The sequence below is a fragment of the Elephantulus edwardii genome, unplaced genomic scaffold, assembly GCF_000299155.1.
Source record: "Elephantulus edwardii isolate Elephantulus edwardi_28Jun2011 unplaced genomic scaffold, EleEdw1.0 scaffold00261, whole genome shotgun sequence".
Taxonomy (NCBI): domain Eukaryota; kingdom Metazoa; phylum Chordata; class Mammalia; order Macroscelidea; family Macroscelididae; genus Elephantulus; species Elephantulus edwardii.
This window is the reverse complement of record NW_006400011.1, coordinates 2,631,808-2,653,464: the sequence shown is the minus strand read 5'-3', so window position 1 is coordinate 2,653,464 and position 21,657 is coordinate 2,631,808. Positions and strand designations below refer to the sequence as shown.

Below are 21,657 nucleotides of genomic sequence, written 5' to 3'. Positions count from 1 at the left end.
CCACCATGGGTAACCATTATCGCATTTGACACATCGGTGTCACAGTGTTTAGTATCACAAGTTTAGCAACCACGAGTTAGTTACCTCTGTACAGCAAATTGACAGACCAGTGCTACACCACTTAGAAGAATGTTTGACCAAAACCAATTAAAACCAGGCCTGAGGGCTGCATATCTTTCTATCCACTAGGCCAACAGATCTTTCTCAATGACTCACAGCAATTCTATGAACAACAGATCTAACTCTTGCCCTAACCCTATGCCATCCCCACAATCAAAGACAAACTCAAGCCCATTGCTACAGTCACCACATCAATCCATCATATTGAGGATCTTCTTTTCTTCTCTGACCTTCCATTTCTTTCAGCATGATGTCATTTCCCAGGGACTAGAACCTCAAACTATTATTTGCTGTTGTTAAGTGCCATCCAGTCATAGATGACTCATAGTGACCCATATCAATCCTTCCTGTTAGGGACAGGTAACTATGAATTATAGTTAACTTGGTGGCACCTAACAACAACACAACTATGCCAATATAAAAAAAGTCACTCCAAACCCATTGCTACAGAGTTAGTTGCAATAGGGCATAGGAGACTTGCTTCATGGGATTTCCAAAGTTGTGATCTATGCATGAACCACATCTTTCTCCCACAGAGCAGCTGGTAGGTTTGAACAGCCAACTTGTTGGTTAGTAGCCAAGCATTTCACCACTACATAACCAGGAATCTTTCTCTCAAGGAGAAAGGGGTCCCTTAGGAACCTCAAAAATTCCTCCCTGCTTTCCTTTCTGTTTTGGTATCTGATGGCCTACTTCTCACAGCAAGATATGCAAACCCATGGAGCAGAGGTGTGACCTCTGGCTTGCCAAAGCGTATGTTCTGTTATCTGGCAACTTTAATAGCCAAGACTAAGACTAGCTGATGACCTATAATCACCGTCATCATTCTTACCACTATACTCAAATGAGAAAAGACACACTTACTTCCCCACTCCCTCCCCACGTCAATGCCACCTTATGTTCATTTAAGGGAAAACGTATTTGTCATTTAAATGTTTTATTTTGGTAAGTGGGTGCTTTCTACTGTAATATGGATCTGAAAATAACTTGTGAGACCATCTGCTCTCTAACCCATTTATTTCCTTTCATATTCTAAAATCAAATGCATTGCTGTCCAGTTGATAGTGGTTTTTCCATAGGGCAGAATAGAATTGCCACATAATATTTACAAGGTTGTGATCCTTTTCTTTATTTCTCCCCCTTCTTTTACACTTTATTGTAGTTTGGACCAAAGTTCGCAGAGCAAATTGGTTTTCCATTTAACAATTTTTACATATTTTTGTCAGATGGGTTGTAATCCTCTCATTGCTACAAAACTCCTTCCATTTCTTCCCTGTCTATTTCTGCCTATTGAGCTTTGTTTTTTGTTAAGTGCTACTCTTTTGGTCTCACATGGTTGATTGTATTAATGATTATGTTCCTCCTTGGTGTTATTATTCACTTTATGGACCCCTATTATTTGTCCGAAAGTTGATCCCATTCTAGACTCATCTGTATGAAAAAGACAAGAACAGGTATTTACATATATAAACATATAAAGTTTATCGGTGATTTTAAAGGGGACAAACAGGGGTCATTATTTATGGAGTACTGAGTTTGGGTTTACAGTGATGATAAAAATCACATTGTTTAAGGGTAAGCATTTACAGTTGATTATTGATATTATCTTTGTAAAAAAATGGAATTGATCAAGTTGTGTCATAGAAAAATTGATCACGGGGACCTCTGGTGGCCTAGTGGCAAGGAACTGCAACTGCAATCCCAGAGGCACACGGTTCAAACCCACCAGATGCTCTGCCGGGGAAGGAGGGACAATCTCCTCCTGTACCAGTCAGATCTGATTTGACGATACACGCGCGCACACACACACACAAAAAAAAATTGATCACAATGACAAAAGTAGACAAATTGACCACAGTGACAAAGTGGTGAGGCTTTGCGTGTATAACCAAACACTGTGTGGGATTTTGTTCCTTGATATAGAAGTTTAGCGTCATGCTTTCCTGGAACATTCCAGTAAATTGGCCTAATAATATATTTAATGCTTCTGTTCTATAACACCTACTTTAGTATATGGTTCCTGGGGTCTTAGAAGCTTGCAGGCAGCTGTCCAAGGCACATTTGTATTTGCTGGAAGCAGCAGGGGAAGGGGGATATAAGAAGAATATGGAACATGTAGCTAATTATGTCTACCAATACCTGCCTCCCTGCCAGGAGACCTCTAAATCTGGATGGTATCTTGCTACTCTTACTGAACATTTTGATAAAAGATTATATAGGAGAATCTTGCTCCAAAGGCAGGAGTAGGAGAGGGAAAGGGGGTAGGGGTAGAAACTACAGCAGGATTTCAAATTCTTTATAGTCTAAATTTTCTGCAGCCATGGAGACTGAATCAACTCTTGACACTATTTCCCTGAGTTAATATTTAAACCTTACACCAAAAATATCCTCTGCAGTAAGCTTAAAACCAAACAATAGTTCAGCTTAATAAATAAAGAATGTTTGCCTTGGGCACTGTACTCTTGTAAGAACTATCTAAATGAGATCACATGGACACAGAAACTTGAAGGGTCAGATAGGAAACCTAGGAGAAAAGATGCTTAGGTTCACGTGAGAGCAAGAACTCAGACAAATGAAGTCAGAATGGCCGCACTACTTGAAGAATGTCATCAGGATTAATGAACTGTTCTTGTAGAAACTGCTGCATTGCGTGGTTTGGTGTGTATATTCTAGAAAAAAAAAAAAAAAACAACAGCAAAAGAACTAAAAGGTCATAGAGTCTCTGCACCTAGTCTGATCACTGTTTTTTTTTAAAAAAAAAAGTCATTTTGTTTGTCAGGGAAAAAAGGGGGGCCGGGAATGGTCAGAGAGTGCTTGAGGGGAAAATGTTGTTGTTGTTGTTACGTGCCCTCGAGTCGTTTTCGACTCATAGCGACCCTATGCACAACAGCCCTAAACCCTGCTCTATCCTGCGCCAACCGCACTGCCTCTGACACACCCATCCCGATTACCCCAGTCACCGAATCAATCCATCTCATAGAGGGTCTTCCCCTCCTGCGCTGTCCCTCCATCCCCCCAAGCATGATGTCCCTCTCCAAGGACCCGTTCCTCCTGGCAACATGTTCAAAGTATGTCAGACGAAGCCCCAGAATCCTTGCCTCCAAGGAGTAGCTTGGTTTAATCCTCTCCAAGATGAATCTGTTTGTTTTCCTGGCAGTCCATGGTACATTCAGTACTCTTCTCCAGCACCACAGCTCAAAGGCATCAACTCTCCTTCTGTCCTCCCTAGTCATTGTCCAACTCTCTGATGCATAACAAGCGATTGCAAAGACCATGGCCTGTATCAGGTGCACCTTAGTCTCCAGAGAGACACCGTTGCTCTTCAGTACTTTGGAGAGATCCCTAGCAGCAGACTTTCCCATGGTAATATGTCTTTTCATTTCCTGGCTACTGGTGCCAAGCGTGTTGACTGTGGGAAAATAAAGACTGTAAAAATTAAGGGAAACTTTTTTTTTGTGAACATATTAATTTCTTTGCTGCAACAATAAAAGTGACAGATCTGAGGTCTGTCCAAGTAAATAAGGATAAAGTGCGTGCACACACAACACACGAGAAGATCTGAGCCGAGGCTTTGGGTTAGCTCATCTTTTCTACCACGTCCTATTACTCAGTTAGTAGAAGAACTAATGTCTCCTATAAACGTCAGGGATTTAGGTTTATGGTGTCTCCCTCTCCAGTGGTGACCCTTCTCTGACCTTGTACTCTGGAATCCAGCGTATGGTCAGATCAAGTGCCCACCTACTCATTCCTTCACTGTGAGGAAATTCCAGGGTATTAGATAGGCGATTGCAGTAAATTATAGGTAGCGTGTCTCATTACTCAGTTTAACAACAGGTCTGAGCAGAAGAACCTTCTTTCAGTTTTTCTCCATCACCACTCTCATTACCACTGCAAAACCAAGTTTCTAGATTGTTATTTTGGTTAAATTACCCAGTTCTGGACCCTCGTCAGACCTCTAGGCTCCTGAAAACTTAGAGCTGTTTGAACTCTGGATTCCAGGTCTGCATTTTAGCTTCCTGGTAAACTGCTGGGTCAGAATGCTGTGAGGCAAGAGAGGGATGATTGGCCAGCAGCCATACTGTTGGTGAGAAATCCTTGGGTTGTTCTCTCTCTTTTCTTATTTTCCGTCTTTTTTTTTTTTTTACTCACAACAATGATTAACTGAATTAAGATTGACATCAAAACCCAGATCTGCATTTGGGTCTTGGGTTTGCCATTTATTTGTAATATTGTCTTGAAAAAATGTTTTAACATTTGATTGTGCTTAAGATGAAACTTCAGACAGTAAATTTGCTTTCCATACAATTGTTCACACAAACAAGTTGTCCTATGACACTGGTTTCCATTCCTGCAAAATGTCAGCATCTTTTCCATTTTCATCTTAATGTCTTGTTTCTATTTGTCTGGTTCCCCTATCGCTTCCTACCTTCCGATCATTGCTTTTTGGTGGATGTTCTCTTGTGGCGGATTGTCCTAAGGTGAAAATTCCTTCCAGGAATTATTTTATTGGTCAGTCTATCATTTGGCTGAGAGCAACTTTACTTCCAAATTAGAAGCTTGTCTTTAGGACAGTAATCTCAGGGGTTCCTCCAGTCTCCCCAAGATTAGTAACCTTGAGGAATTCTTTGAAGTCTCTAAGCCTCAACTTTCTCAGGAACAAAACTCTTCATTCTAGAGTTGTTATAAGAATATAATGAAGCTGACAATCATTTGTAACTTGATATTCCCCTGTTGTTGTTGTTGTTAGGTGCTTTTAAGTACGTCTCACTGCGACCCTATGAACGACAGATCTGAATCCTGTCCTAGTCTGTGCCACCCTCACTCAAGCCCATTGCTGCAGTCACTGTGTCGATCCACATCAATGAGGGTTTCCCTCTCTTTCACTGACTCTTCATCCTTCCAAGCATGACAACCTTTTCCAAGGAACAGCCTCTCCAAGCTACATGTCATTCTGGCTGCACCTTTCCAAGATATACCTGTTTGTTCTTTTGGCAGTAATGGGATATTCGGTATTCTTCTCCAGCATGACAACTCAAAAGCATCAATTCTTCTTCTGTCATCCTTATTTATTATCCAGCTCTCAGATGCATAGCAAGTGATTGAAAAGACCATGGCCTGAATCAGACGCACCTTAATTTTCAAACAGACATCATTATTCTTCAGTATTTTGGAGAGGTTCCTTGACAGTGAACTTGCCCAAAGTAATACATCTCCTTATCTCCTGACTGCTTGGACCAAGAGTGCTGATTGTGGATCCAAGCAAGATATAAAATCATTAACAGTTTCACACATTTTTTCTGTCTGTTATGATGTGGTCTACTGAACCAGTGGTAAGGACCTTTATCTTCTTGATATTAAGGTATAATCTATATTGAAAGCTGTATAGTCTGATGTTCTGTGACAAGTGCTTCAGGTTCCCCTCACTTTCAGCAAACAAGCTTACGTATTTTTCTGCAGAAGCCTGTGATTCCTTTTAAAGAAACCATTACTATAGATTTGGCTAAAAAAGAAAAAAGGTAATATTGCTCAGAAATGAATTTATCAAACACAAACAATAGTTCCACAGCCTGACTAATCATTAGAATCAGTGAGATATAATATATTTTAAAAGAGGATGTAAGGTGTAAGACTTTCAGAGAGAAAAATGAATTACACAGCAAGCAGCACCTATAAATGAAGAATGTATGTATTGTTTATGAGGCATTTAAATATAACCAGGGATTCTATATTTTTACCACCTCATTTGCTAAATCTGGCAGGTAATTCACATTAGAAAGCTTCTTTTGTAACTACTGAGCTAGGTCCTGAGAAAGACTCACCATAAAACTAAGGAAATGAGCTATCTGCCAATATAGCCGGATTTCAGATGAGCTGGCAAGACGATCATGCACTTCCTTTATGTGAACAAAAATTCTGGCTTCACTATCCACCTCCTTTATGGTTAACATTTCACTCTAAGAATTTTAGATGTTATAATTGTATATATATATATATATTAGGGGGAAATTCAGGTAAGGTCCAGATTTTGTACTTTGTAGAGTTTTGAAGCTCTATCTCACATACTTTGGGCATGTTGCTGGGAGATGCTAGTCATTGGTAAAAGACATCATGCTTGGACGGGTAGGGCCAAGATGAGACAGACTGACACAGTAACTGAGATAATGGAGGTAGGTATGTTGGAGATAGTGAGACTAGCTCAGGTTAGGGCAGAGTTCAGATCTATTGTACATAAGATAGCCGGGAGTCACGGGCAAATTGACGTTGTATAATAACAACAATAGTTGAGTTTAGGGAACTTGAATGGCGTGGTCCATAGAAAATTGCATTGCTAGTTCAAAAACATTTTCTCTCTGGAGGTTCAAATCCACTAGCAGCTCCACAAGAGAAAAATGGATTTATATCCTCACCTACCACATATAGCTTTCAAAACCCCCTGGAGGGTCAGCTGTGAGTCACTACCAATTCAACAGTGATGGTTGGTTGTTGGTATAGTTGATATTGCTGAATTTGGGCATGCCATCTGGGGTCTCCTTCCTGGAGAAGGAAAAGGAGAGGGTCAGTAAAAAATAGGAAGACCCTCAGTGAGATGTATTGACAGAGCTGAAACAATAGGTCTAAGCACACCAGAGATTATGGGGATGGGAGGGCATTGGGCAGGATTTCATTCAGTTATGTATGGGGTTGCTAGGTTTTGGAGCTGACCCAATGGCATCTACCCATAGCAATGGTTGAATGACATAAAAATAAGATGTAGAAATCTTAGTTTGTTCCTCAGTTCTCATTTCCTCAGGTTATGTTCCAAGTAGTGGAATAGGGTCATATGGATTTCTATGTTCAGCTTTTTGAGAAAGCGTCAAACTGCCTTCCAGAATGGTTGCACCATTTTACAATCCCACCAACAATGTATAAGAGTTCCTTTCTCACCACATCCTCTCCAACATGTATTACTTGCTGCCCTGTGATGGAGAGCATTACGCTGAGTGAACTAACTCAGTCCCAGAAGGATAAATATTGTATAAACCATTATTGTAGAATGAATATAAGGATCCAAGAACGGTGGGAGAGGTTGGAAGCAGAGGGATGAGGATGTGCAGGTGGAGGGAGGATTAATCATTGGGTTGTACAGTTTAATGGGTAAAGGGTGGGGGAAATGGAAAGAATTTGTTCTTGAAACTATGTATTCAAATTTTGTAAATAAACTAGTAGAAAAATAAATAAGATGTAGAGAATGAGGAAAGGGATCTCAGCTGGACAAAAGTGCTTGTTCCCCCTTCCAGTAAGAACACTTAGAGGAGGCAGATGAATGAGCAGACTTAATTTTCACCTGCAGCAAATAGAGAAGAGATAGGAAATGAGAGTCTTTAGCGGTGGAAGCCTTGTAAAGGGATTTACAAGAGCATTTATAGCTTCGGTGCACAGGAAAGGGTTCTTTTTTATTTAGTATTTTGAATGGAAAAGGTTGCATTCTGATTGAAAAGGAAGCATTATGCAAATCAGGAGCTTGCACAATTGACCTCCATGAAATGGGCATCACACCTTTGCCATTATGGGTCATGATCTGCAGGTTTCTTCCTCATGGATCCAGGTTTGAACCCTGTTCTGGCTGAAGAGCTCGCTCTTGCCTCTTCTAGAAGGTGACGGAAGGGCCACTCTTTCTGCTTCTGCACATGAGTGGTGCCTGAAAGCCCTTCTAAAGAACTGAAAACAGGAGTTGTTGTAAAGTTAAAGGTTATCAGGAAGGAACATCGGGCCCAATCTGCCACTGTTTATGTAGGGTGTGCCCAGGTCTTGTGACAAACAACTTGTTGTTCACCTCCTTGAGCTGACCTACCCTGTCTGACCAAGTCTGTAAAAGAACATTTTTAGTTTCAGCTTTAAGAAAAAGATTTCATCAGCTCTAAATTTTCAAGGAGCCTCTCTTAGATTGACTGAAAAAAAAATCTCAAATCCAGGAATGCAAAGACTTCAAGTCATCAGCAAAGGATTGAATGGATTCTAGGTGTACATGTTTGGGAATACATCATTCAGGGAGCTGGACTTTATGAAGAAGAATGTTGCTTCATGATTGGAGGAAGACTCAGCAACATCCCGTGCTACGTGAATGACACAACCTTGTTACCTGAAACTGAGAAGGACTTGAAGCATTTGCTATAGACTCCAATGTAGATTGCATTTAAACATCAAGAAAACAAGGATTCTCACTACCAGGCCAATAAATAATGCCATGTTAGATGGAGGAAAGATTGAGGTTGTTAACTATTTCATCTTGCTCAGATCCACAGTTAACACTCTTGGCACCAGCAGTCAGGAAATCAAAATAAAATTTGCTTTAGAAAAGTTTGAGGTCAGGGACCACTCCAGAGTGCTAAAGAGTAACGATGTCAGCCTAGAGACTTAGGTGCATCTGATTCAGGCCATGGTCTTCTCAATTGCTTGCTTTGTATCTGAGAGTTTGGCAATGACTAATTGTTAGTCTGAAGACTAAGATGCACCTGATCCAGGTCATGGTCTTTGAAATTATGTGCTATGCATCAGAAAAATGGACAATGACTAAGGATGATAGAAGGAGAATTTGATGCCTTAGAGCTGTGGTTCTGGAGAAGAGTGTTAAATATACAATGGACTACTAGGACAATAAACTAGTTCATCCTGGAGAGGGTAAAACCAGGGTGCTCCTTGGAGGCAAGAATTCTGAAGCTCCATCTGACATAATTTGGGTATGTTGCAAGGAGGGACCAGTTCTTGGATGACCATCATGCTTGAGAGGGTGGAGGGACAACACAAAAGAGGAAGACCCTTGATGAGATGGCTTGACTCAGTGACTGGGGTAATGGGAGTAGGTGTGTCAGAGACCATAAATTTGGCCCAGGATAGAGCAGAGTTCAGAGCTATTGTACATATGGTAGCTATAAGTCACAGGTGACTTGATGGCAAACAACAACAACCACAACAAGAATTCTAGAAGAATTGATACCTTTGAGTTGTGATGCTGGAGAAGAGTACTGATGATACCATGGACTGACAAGAGAATGAACAGGCCTGTGCTGGAAAGGGTGAAACCAGGTTGCTCCTTGGTGGCAAGGATTTTGAAATTCCTTCTCGCGTACTTTGGACATGTTGTCAGGAGGGACCACCAGTGCTTAGAGAGGTATATTATGCTTTTAAGAGCAGAGAGTCAGTGCACAAGAACTTGAATGAAATGAATTGACGTAGTGACTGTGGCAATGAAGTCATGTGTATCAGAGACAGTGACATTGGCTTAACATAAGGCAAGATTCAAAGCTATTGTTCATAGGGTGTCTATGAGTCACAATCAACTTGAAAGCACACAACAACTACAATAATATTTGAGGAAGTCCCATAACTTCTCAGAAACTCAGTTTTTTCATTTGTAACATGAGGTCAGTGTTAGTGCCTGCCTCAGAATGTTGTTATTATGCATTAATGAATGCATAATATTAATAAAAATAATACATAAATAGCACTTCAAGTCCATGCTCAGTAATGACCTTAACATTTAGAAAGTCATTTGTTTTCATTTGACTTATGACTTGATATTTAGATAAGAATTTTGAATTTCATAAGGAAACTAGTGGAAACTGAACAGTTCAAGGAAAGCAATGCACCATTTTTATTAATAAATAAAAAATAGACCACTCCCTTGCCTAGACCCCAAACCAAATCCACTGCTGTTGTGTTCATTCTGACCCCCAGGGGTCCCACAGAACAAAGGCCAACCACATTTACAGGGTTTCTTAGGCAGAAATCTTAATGGGAGGAATTGCTAGATCTTTTCTCCCAAGGAGCAGCTGATGGGTGTGAACTGCTCATGGGTTTGAGCGACTGACGTTTTAGTTAGCAGCCAAGTGCTTGAACCACTGTTCCATATACTGCCTATAGAATTATTGTTGTTGTGGACCTTCAAGTCAGAATCTACGCATAGCTGGTTTTCAGAGGCAGTTAATTGCATGAGAGAAAGACTGCCCGTTTTTCTTCCAGGGAGCAGCTGGTGGATTCGAACCACATTCCTTTGAGAATGCAACACAGCTCTTTACCTCTAGGTTACCAGAGTTCCCCATAGTGAGATCTGCTTTTAGAGAAGAAATAGGAAGATAATTTCATACGCTTTTCAGGTTAAAATCACTGGCTATACATAATAAATCTGACAAGAAAAGATTTTGAGCCTGTGAAATGAAATTGGCTGTTCATTACTATGCTCCTTGCTTCCTGGGATTGCACACACTTCGATAGAGTTATGCAACAAAAATGAAAAAAAAAAAACAATTTCAGCATCAACAGAAGCTCTAAAGAAATGTTTTGCTTTAGATACAAATGTAAGTGAAACAAAAGAAATGAAAGACTGACTCTGCACTCAGTCAAGGTCCATTTGACATCAACAATTTATATCCCTTGTTACATGGCCTCTTTTTTATCCACCTTAAAATTCTGGCAGCCCCTAGTGATGTATTTCTCTGGCCATTTTTAGTTATCTTCAATAAGATCCTATGTGTGTGGTAGTAATGCTATTGTTGAATAACTTCTGCTCTCTGTTGAATCTTTAAAAAAAAAAATAAATATCATTATCTTCCAGTTGATTAGTCAGGTAGTTGTCTTCCACATCTTTGGGGCATAGATTGGTGAGCACATCCAGGGCAGCATCTGCTTGCTAAAATACTTCAGCTGAATAATGAATAATAATGAAGTCATTATTCCATAATGACTTCAGTGCAGCTTGGATTTTATTTTCTTTTTTTTTTCTTTTCAGTACCGTTAGTTCTCAATCATACGCTACTTTCTGAAATGGTTTCATAACTACCAGTTCTTTTTAGTAACAACAACTGTATTCTTTCCATTTTTGTTTGATGATTCCTGCATAATTCCCTATTTTGCCCATAGAATCCTTCACTAGAGGATTTAATTTGTTCTTAAATTCTTTCAGCTTGAGAAATGCCAAGTGTGTTCTTCTTTTGGTCTTCCAGCTCTAGCTCTTTGTATATTTTACTATTATAATCCTTCTTAGTTTTCTTGATACACCTTTTGAAATCTTCTGCTCAAGGGAGCTCTGGTGGCCTAGTGGCAAGAAACTGCACTGCAATCCCAGAGATAACATGGTTTGAATCCACCAGATGCTTTGCTGGAGAAGGAAGGGCAATCTCCTCCTGTACCAGTCAGATCTGATTTGACATCACACACACCATAAATAATAAAATAAAATAAAATCTTCTGCTCATTTTCATCATCCCTTCCTCTCACTCTAGCTTCTCTATGTTGAATGGGTATCCCAAAATACTTAATTGTTCTCATGTAAAACCAAAATCTAGACCAAGAAGCTGCTGTGCAAAACCCCCAAATATATACTACATGGTTCAAAATTAATAAAACTGTGAATTAGTTAAAATGAAATTTTAAAAGAGTGCATTGTAACCTTTCTCTATACCTATTCAATTTGTATGCTGAGCAAATTATCTGATAAAATGAACCTTATGAAGAAGAATGTGGCATCAGGTTCAAAGGAAAGACTTGTCAATAATCTTCGGTTGCTTGCTGAAAGTGAAGAGGACTTGAAATACTTGCTGCAGAAGATCAAGGACAATAGCCTCCAATGTGGATTGCATCTCAATGTCAGGAAAACAAAAAAGGTCACCACTGGACCAATGGGTAAGAATATGATAGAGAAATGGTTGAAACTTCACCTTACTTGGGTTCATAATCAATACACTTGATACCAGCAGTCAGGAGATATACGGCACTGGGAAGGTTTGCAGGCAGAGACCTCACCAAATTATTGATGAGCAATGATGTTAGTTTTAAAGACTAAAGTGTGCTTTATTCAGGCCATGATCTTTTCTATCATTTGCTATGCTTCCAAGAGCTGGGGAATTAATAAGGATAATAGAAGAAGAATTGATGACTTTGAGTTGTGGTTTTGGAGAAGAATACTGAATATCCCATGGATTGCTAAAGAACAAAGAGATGTGTCTTGCAAAAGGTGGAGCCAGAGTTCCCTGGAGGCAAGGATGGTGAAGCTTCATCACATATACTTTGGATATGTTGCACAGAGAGGCTATTGCTTGGAGAAGTATATCATGTTTGGAAAGGTAGAGGGATGGCAAAGGAGAGAAAGACCCTCAGCTAGGTGGATTGACACAGTGACTGCAGCAATCAGCTCAAATATGCCAGAAATTGTGAGCCTGGCACAGAGTAGGACAGGCTTCAATTCTGTTGTCCATAAAATTACTATGAATCATACTCAACTTGATAGCACTTAACAGCAACAACAATGTTGAAGAACAGATTTTAGAATTTCTATTGACATCCATTTTTGTCTTTCTTTTTATTAGCCTATTGTTTTCTTCATAGATTATTAGGGAGCAATGGTAACCAGGTGTGCAAAGTCTGTCCACCTGTTGTTTCATGAGAAAAAAATAGGCTATCTCCTCTTGAGCCATTTACAGCCTCTTGAAAACCCACTGGAGGGTCAGTATGACTCAATTCTGACTTGACAGCACCCAACAACCACAACAATTGTTAGTCTATTCAACAATGAGCCTTTGGGCTTTTTTTACTGCTGATATTATGTTTCTCCACTATTTATTTCCACAGATAGAGTCAGTCTTATTCCTATGTATTCTACCCAGGTGAGGTGTATGCATACAGTCTTGCTTATATTTTTTATAAGTAAATTTGCATTGAATAAGTAGTTGATTAGACAAAATTCTATCATGTAATATTTAGCTGCATTTTGTCACCACCACCATATTTTTCAACTGAAAGTCCTTCTTTGTTCCCAAGTTTTACATTCTAGTGTCTAGTTATTATCAATGTGTATTAATTGCATGTGCAACCAATTTCAGACTACAAAAGTTGGTGGTAGTTGTTGTTATGTGCTGTCGAGTTCCCTGAGACTTATAGTGATCCTATGTACAGCAACTCTGAAGGCTGCCCTGTCCTAAGCCAGTCTCACTGATTCCAGCACACCTACCCCCGTTGCCCCAGTTACTGAATGAATCCATCTCATCCAAAGTCTTCCTCTCCTGTACTGTCCCTCCACCATTCCAAGCATGATATTCTCCAAGGAGCGATCTCTCCTGGCTACATGCCCAAAGTATGTGAGACAAAGCTTCAAAATCCTAGCCTCCAACGAGAGACTTGGTTTCACCCTTTCCAAGACAGACCTATTTGTTTTCTTGGAAGTCCATGGTATGTTTAAGTCTCTTCTCCAGCAGCACAACTTAAAGGCATTGATTCTCCATTTGTCATCCTTAGTCATTGTCCAGCTAAACAGTTGGTAGAAGTCCTCAAATTGCAGTTTGAGCATATTTTGGGGTAATGGTTGTAGTAGCAGATCTTCCTTGCATGTACATAGTTAGAATACTGTCACTGACAGCATTATATTTTAGGATAGATCTTGAAATGTTCTTCTTGATGGTTAATGCAGCGCCATTTCTCTTCAATGTGTCATTCCTGGCAGAGTAGATTATATGATTGCCTGCTTCAAAATGGTCAATACCAATTCATCTCAGCTCACTAATGCCTAGAATATAAATCTTTATGCATTCCATTTCATTTTTGACAACTTCCAATTTTCCTTCATGCATTTCACATGCCAATTCTTAACGGATATTTGCAGGTATTTATCTTCATTTCATGTCTTGCCACATCAGCAAATGAAGGTCTTTTGCTGGGTGAACACTTTATTTTATTCATGTGGTAGACTCTATTTTGAGGAGGCAGCTCTTTCTCAGCTAAATTGTTCAATTGTTTCATATGCATGCAAAAGATGGACAATAAAAAAGGAAGGCCCAAGGAGAATTTTGAATTGTAGTATTGGTGACATGTATTGAATGGATTGCCAAAAGAACAAATAAACTTTAGAGAAAGTGCAACCATAGTGCTCCTTGGAAGCAACGAGAGTGAAACTTAGTCTTGCATACTTCAGGCATGTTGTGAAAAGATGCCATTGTTGGTGTTGTTATGTGCTGTTGAATCAGAACCGACTCATAATTGGCCCTCCAATGTGCTTTCAGAAGCTGTAAAAGCCATGGGAGGAGATTGTCCATCTTTCTCCTGCAAAACTTCTGGTGAATTTGAACTGTGTACATTTGAGTTGACAGTGCAACACCTTATCCACTAGGCCACCAGAGCTCCTATCAAGAGATGTTGCTTGACAGAGTGGCTGCAACTTGAAGCTTGAGCATGGTAGAGAGGGTGAAGGTGGAAGAGAATAGGGAAGGTTTCAAACTCTTGTTCACAGGATCACTACAAGTTATGGTCAACCTAGTAACAACAGCAAGAAAAAGACATTATTCAGTACCCTATATTTAAGTCATTGTAAAAGTAGTCTGTCTGAACTCTTTAGACTTTTAATGTTAGTGAATTTGGAAAATGGCAAAAGATCACACCTCAGTGACAGCAATTCTCTTATGATATTTAGTTATGAGAAATATCCTTCAGAGATAAATAGCTAAATGTAGGGCTGCACTCTCCAAAGGATTGTCATTAAGTTGGGAACAACAGGAAAGAGCAGATCCTGTATGTGAGAGATGGCCAATGACTGAGGAATTCAAGAAGGAAGGCCATCTTCGTGTTTATCTGTTCATTAGTTTCTCAATGCCCATAGCTACACAGAGCTCCCACAGAGATTCCATTTCAGGCTTCCTTTCCAGTGTGTTTCTTGGACCTTGCCTACCAGCTTCTTCCTCCATTCCGCTTACCTTTACACATTAGTACCGATTCAGTATCTTTCCTCTTTGCTTTGGTACTTGAAATTCAGCCTGATAAATGCAACAGCCCTATCCTCTCTTCCTTTTAGAATGCTCTTTCTTTTAATAGAATATTGGTTTTGCCTTATTCCTTGACCTTCATTCAGGGTGACAAGATATTTCCCATGACAGGACTTCAAGATCCCTCCTTTTTCTCCACCAGACTCTGTCAAACTTGTCAAATCAGAGCCATCCAGTCTTCGTTTAGTCAGAACTGACTCGATATCTCTCATTAACCTAAATATAAAATTTTTACAACTCTATTATCTCCCTCATACCTCTCAAGCTGGTTCCAAAGCACAGCTGACCTTCCAAAAGGTTTCCAAGGCTGTGAATCAGATTCACAGGGAAAAGACTGCCTATCTTTCTTGGTGGAGCTGCTGATTGATTCAGACCACCAGAGACATTTGGATTAGCAGCCCAACTCCTAAAGGACTATAGCACTAGAACTCCCTTGATACTGTCAAGAAGGGGAGAATTCACAAGAGTGACCAGTGAGAGCTGCAATACTATTTTTTTGAAAAAAGTTTGTTTTTAACCAGAAAATAACCTTTCAGGAAAACAAGGAGGAAGAGGGAGAATGTGCATGTTGATATAGAAGAAGGAATGTTTAGTTTTGAGATATAATCTGCTGAACTCAGGAAAGCACCCACATCCTGCTTAACAAGAGAAGAACACTGGGTCTTACTAGGACACACTAAGTTAGAAGTGGAGAGATCAGGTTTTTCAAAGGCAGGGATGTAAGAGGTGTTGAAAAGCCTCTACTGATGGTTATCACCTCATTAATATGATTTGTCTTGCAGACCAGACAGTGAGACCTTTGAAGGTGGGAGCTGTGGCTTTCATCACATCACCTTTTCTGTTCCTCAAAGCACTGGGCTTAGTATTTGGTGGTTGTTAGGTTTGTATTTCCATTTGATTTGAAATATTAATAGCCTGGATCAATCAAGTATAAAAATTTGAGAGCTAATCGAGGCATTTAAACCTTCATTTCTTTTTATGTGAGAAATGAACTTATTTAAAGATCAGCTAGTAAGTGCTTTTACATTTTCAATAAATGAGAATAACTTTTACTGTTTGTTAGAGAGCTGAGAAGAGACACATTGATCTTTTGGTTCAAGGGTTGAGAATATAGTTTCTGGGTCTGGGGATACAGAAATGACAGCAAACACTATTGTTTTGGATAGAATTGTGTTCCCCCTAAATGTATATTATATTATAAGTCTTACTATCCCTGTAGTTACAATCTCGTTTGGGAATAAGCTTTTCTTGTTATATTAATGAGACAATGTAGGGTGTGTCTTTGGTCAATCTCTTTTGCAAGACCAAAAAAAAAATTTTTTTTCCTCTAAAAGGACAAATTACACAGAGAAGCAAACAGAAATGGGAGAAGAGAGATGGCAAGTCACAAGAAAATCGTCCAGGAGCAGACGCTTAAATGTGTTATCCTCAAACAAACAAACAAACCCAAATAAAAAAACCCTCAACCATCCTGGAGCAGCTAGAAAGTCATCCTTTGAAACCAAATCAGCTTGATTCTCACATTCCTCCCAAGAGTCTCATCTGCACAAACAACTCAGTTCTGGAATATGGGACTGCTGTGCCCAAAGGTCAAGAGATTAAAGACACTGCCCAAGGCTGAAGAGGAAGGAATGCAATGCTAAAGGAACAAGAGAACCAATGTCTTTTAGGGCTTTGAGGGTGGTGTCCCCTCTCAGATGAACTAGAAGAACATGACTACACAGAGCTTAGGTGCAGAGTCACCTTCCCAGAGGGCTCAGGAGGCAGAGCATGATCCCCAGAGGGAGCTGAAGGGCCTCCACCCAGAACCCAGAGGGCGCCACTAAATCCTAGGTTCTGGAGAGCAAAGTCATTGCCCAGATGATACAAAACAGGATTCTAGTCGAGTCTGGAGAACTTCTGTAACGTGTCCTGTTGGGTTTGGTAATGCCTTCTTTCCTTCTAATTTCTCACATACTTTTATAATGAAAATACCCACTTTGTATCTGTTTTACCATTGTATTTGGGGGGAGGGAGGAAAATCGACATTAGAATGCAAACCTAGAGGTTTACAAGTTTACAGATAAAGAAAAATTTTGCTCCAGAATGGAGTAAGCCTAAAGTTTCAACCAACGCACACCCATGTTTATTGCAGCTTTGTTCACAATAGCAAGGAGTTGGAAACAACCTAAGTGCCCATCAACAAACGAATGGCTAGAGAAGCTGTGGTATATTTGCACAATGGAATACTATGCTGCATTAAAAAACAAGGAACTCATGCAATATTATTCAAAATGGTTGAATCTGGAGAACATTATGCTGAGTGAAATATCCCAGTCACAAAAGGACAAATATTACATGATGCCACTGTTGTAGAATGGGACTGTCCTTGGGGTTGGGGAGAGACTGAGTAAGATGGGTTCAATAATGTATACTGCACTGAAACAGAGGAGGGAGAAAACTGTTTAAAAGAGATATATAACTAGGTATTTCTGTCATCACAGGAGACTAGAGCGAGGGCTACATGGTGGAGGGGACCTGGGGGAGGGTTTGTAAAACAATGAAAGAATCTTTTCTTTTACTTTTCCATAATTTTTGACTCATGTACTTATAACTTGTTAGTCAAATTTGTGTCTTCTAGGTTGCAACACCCCCATGATACATCTTCAAGGATATGAACATGTACGGCCAAGCACAATCAATAAGAGTGCATCTAAATTCCAAAATCAATCTCCATAATAGTCTATGTGTTTCCTACTGCCAAAGGGGCCCTTTAGAGTAGTGAGAGAAGATCTTCACCCTGAAACCCACAGCGTCCCTTTTCAGCAGGAAGTAGCTAAGAGAATACACCATCCCCTTTTCCTTATGACTCAGGGTGAAGTCTCTCTCAGGGAGGAGTGATAGGGAATGGGAATGGCAAAGGACACACTGACAAAGAAGATTAATCAGAACTGGCTTTGACAAGCACTGTGGCATTTGGACAAGAACAAACTGGGAGGAGGGTAGAGAGAATAGTGCAACAATGAATGAAAGGAAACCCAAAATCTCTGTAAATGTTTATGAAAATTAATAAAATATAATTATAGAAAAAAATAAAGTTTCAACCATATATGATTTAGATGATCATAAGATGAGAGTTTAAAGTTTATCTAAAACTTCTAGGATGTCAAAGTAGGGTTAATGAGTGCGAAAGTTGCTGTGAGCAGGAAACCAATTCAATTGGCACCTAACAACAAGAGCAAGAGAAAAGAAGTCTGATACATTGTTGAAGAATCTATAAAACACCAGCTACATGAAATAAGACAAACATTGAAGGACAAATAGTGCATAACCCCACATAAAAGAAGTATCTGTAATTAGCAGTTGTATAGAGATTAACATTTATTAGCGGTTCTCAAGGTTGGAAAGAGCTCTGGTGGCCTGGTGGGTAAGGAGTTTGCCCTGCCAACTTGTAGGCAGGCGATTCAAATCCACCAGCTGTTCTGCAGGAGAGAGAGGAGTAATCTCTTCCCATCCTGTTTACAGTCTCCGAACACTAACTGGAGAGAGTCAGCTAGGATTCAGTTCCAATTTGATGGCATATAACAGTGACCAAAAACAAGGGTTGGAAGAGAGAGAGAGAAGAGTGAGTCACTGCCGGGGGAATGTTGAGTGTCTGAAGAGGGGGAAATGGAGACATGGATAGTGGTAACAGTTGTATAATGTGACAAACCATAGGGATCTCTGGTGGCCTAGTGGCAAGAAGCTGTGCTGCAATTCCAAAGTTACACGATTTGAATCCGACAGCTGCTCTGCTCCACGGGAGCCGGATGCACAATATCATCCTGATTGATTAATTGCTTCTGAAAACACACGGGAGAGTCAGCTATGGGTTGGTTCCAACTCTACGGTCCACAAGTACGATGTGACAAAAGTACTCAATGCTACTAAGTTGAACATGAAAATATGTTGAAATGACAAAGGTTTGTTATGTCTATTTGTATCATGATTTTGAAAAAGTTGTGCATAATAGCAAAACTGTGTGATATGTGATGTCATGTCTCTTCTGTGCTACCCTCAATCTCCAAAGCACGTTCAACACTCAAGAGATGCTTGAATTTAATGAATTCTCTGCACACAGCAGTCCTGGGAGAAAACTGCAGCCACAGGCCCAGGCTCAAGAGACCAGAGGGAGAACCATTGAAGGGGCAGCTACTTTCTAAGCAGATTCAGAAAAGATTTGTTTGTGTGTCTGGAAGTCACTCTTGTGTGTGTGTGTGGGGGGAAGGATTCCATCTCTCACCTTTAGGGCAAGTGCAGCCCGATGTGGGGCACAGCCTCCAGGGAGGATGAGGGAGGCAAAGTACAGCTCAACTTGATTTCTGCAGACAGTAACTCTCACCCAAGGTGGTGGCCCCAGCCATGAAGACACATGCATGGGGATTACAGGACGAGTGAACAGAGGGTTCTGGCGGGCTTGTGTGGTGCTTTGGGACATTCCCCGGCTGCCACTGGAAGGGAGAGCTAAAGAGCAGTTTCTATGAGCCATCGCTGTTTTCATCTTCCATTGTTTGGCCAGAAAGCTCTCTCAGCAATTGAAAACTCATTATCATAGGAGCTGTTGTCCAGAGGTTTGTCTTTGTGCCTGGGTGAGGGATTTTGACAGTCTCAGGTCATCAAAGTGGGTTCATGAAAGGTCAAGATCACTAAATCCCAAGGGGAATCAGAGATTGCATTACCTGCACGTGTCTACAGTGTGTTCAGAGAATGCTGAGACGGCGGGTATTTTTGGAAAGTATATTTTTAATTACAGAAGAGTTAAGGTTGCACTAGGCCAAGGAGCAGACATGAACCTCTTATCATGTGATCATGACATTGATTATGGTTCATTGTTATTTAAATATCAGTCACTTAAATGCTGTTTATTTCAGGCTAGGCAATCTTCCTTTAGTTAATACACGTGTGGTTTAGTTGTATCCTTAGATAGAACATATTTTAATCAGAGAAACACAGTGTTTGCATATTCTTTTTTAAATTTTTGAAAGATAAGTCTCTGCTTGTTTGATAGCCTTTAAAGTTTGAGTTTAGAGCTTCTTTTTACCTGAAGCTTATTTTAAATCAGTGACATTTCTGTTTGTTAGGCTGACTGGGTTGATTCCCATGGAATTTTCTATAATTGATAGGTTGATATCATTGATAACTTTTCTAGAATAAATTCTGTAATTGATAAATGCTCTTTGGCTTCCTGTCTTTGAGGATATCAGATTTTGAGTTACCTTCAATGGAAAAGGTTACATTCTCTCCTTCAATGACCCTCAATTCAGAATGAATGAACAGTTGATTTGACTGAGTTTCTCAGGTTGTAAATCCCATAGGAGGAGATGTCTCTCTGGTGGATTCGAACTCCCAGAGGGATGGGACCTTTGGTTTAGTAATGCAACTTCCAAAGGACCACATCACCAGAGCTTCCTAATATGTGCAATTTATTTCAAAAAGTTATAGTAGGAAAGATATTTAAGGGCTGCAGAATGCTCCTTGCTACACACACAGCAGCCCTTTGAGTTATGAAACAAGATTTTTTTTTCCTGAAATGGAGTTGATTACAAAAATGAAACCACAGGCTTTTCTGTGGAACTAAAGAAAACCAGAGCATTTGAAAGTATTTTAGTTTCATCTAATCTAACCCACACACTTAGAGCTGATCAAAGTAACACACAGGGAGATTGACTTGTAAAAGGCACAAGAAGTAGCCTTTTTTACAGCAAGTAGTGTTTTTCCATTCATATCTACTGCTTAAAATAAACTACCAACAATTGCAGAGGGTTTGAGTCATTTCAGGCTTGCTGGAACTTAACAGAAACAACATAGGTAGAAGGCCCAATGAAATGAAAACAAATGAAAAATAGACATTTCCCTGCATATTGATGTCTCTACAAAGACAAACCTGCTGTCATCCTATTCCAGTCACTTAGCCCAAGCCCCGAGGACAGGATTCTTTGTTCCACATAGCCATCAGCCTTTTTGCATGACTGTTGTCAGATATTAGTTGAGTAGACGAGTGATTTTTTTCAACATCTTTCCTTTTGCCAGTATCTCCCAGTATGTTTTGCTAAATTGCTGTTTTGTTCTAGCTTCCTACATTTTCTCCAGAAACCTATCTAATGTTTTTCCTGTTTCTCTTTCCATGGTATGAGAAGTGAGGAAGATCAAGGTCTTCAATGGCTGGTGTTTCAAAAGTTGATTGGTAGCAAAGCCCTTCTGAGAATGTCAACTCGAACCTCTAACCTTGGGCTTAGCAGCTGAGCACATTGACTGTTTTTATTACCCATCTCGCTGCCCACGACCCCTGAGTTGATTCTGACTCATAGCAACCCTGTAAGGGCAGAGAAGCGCCCCACAGAGTTTCAAGTTTGTAAATCTTTATGACCCACCATATATTTCTCCAACAGAGCAGCTGGTAGGTTTGAACTATTGACCTCTTGGAGTACTTTAATCATCATGTCACCATGACTCATTTTCACCACTCAGAGACTCTAAATTACAGGGAGCACATGTATAATTTAGCTTATTAGCCTCTTCATCTAGAAGAAGGAAGATTATAAAACCCTTTGCCTATCTTCCATGGTGGTAATGCTGTAACTCCTAAAGAAGTCAATTATTTAGTGCCCAGGAGTGAAAAAGAAATTATCATCTTTCAAGTCAGATGCATTGTTTAGATCTCAGGTGCTAGCAGTAAACTGTATTACTATACCCTAACAGTATAGCATCTAGGTAAATGAGTACATTACTTTTCAGT

At 39.9% G+C, this 21,657-nt stretch overlaps 1 pseudogene; it reads right to left on the bottom strand.

The window, feature by feature from the left end:
* The window catches only part of LOC102871048, a 59,038-nt pseudogene extending 39,628 nt beyond the window's left edge, over positions 1-19,410 (bottom strand).
* Positions 19,411-21,657: the final 2,247 nt, after the last annotated feature.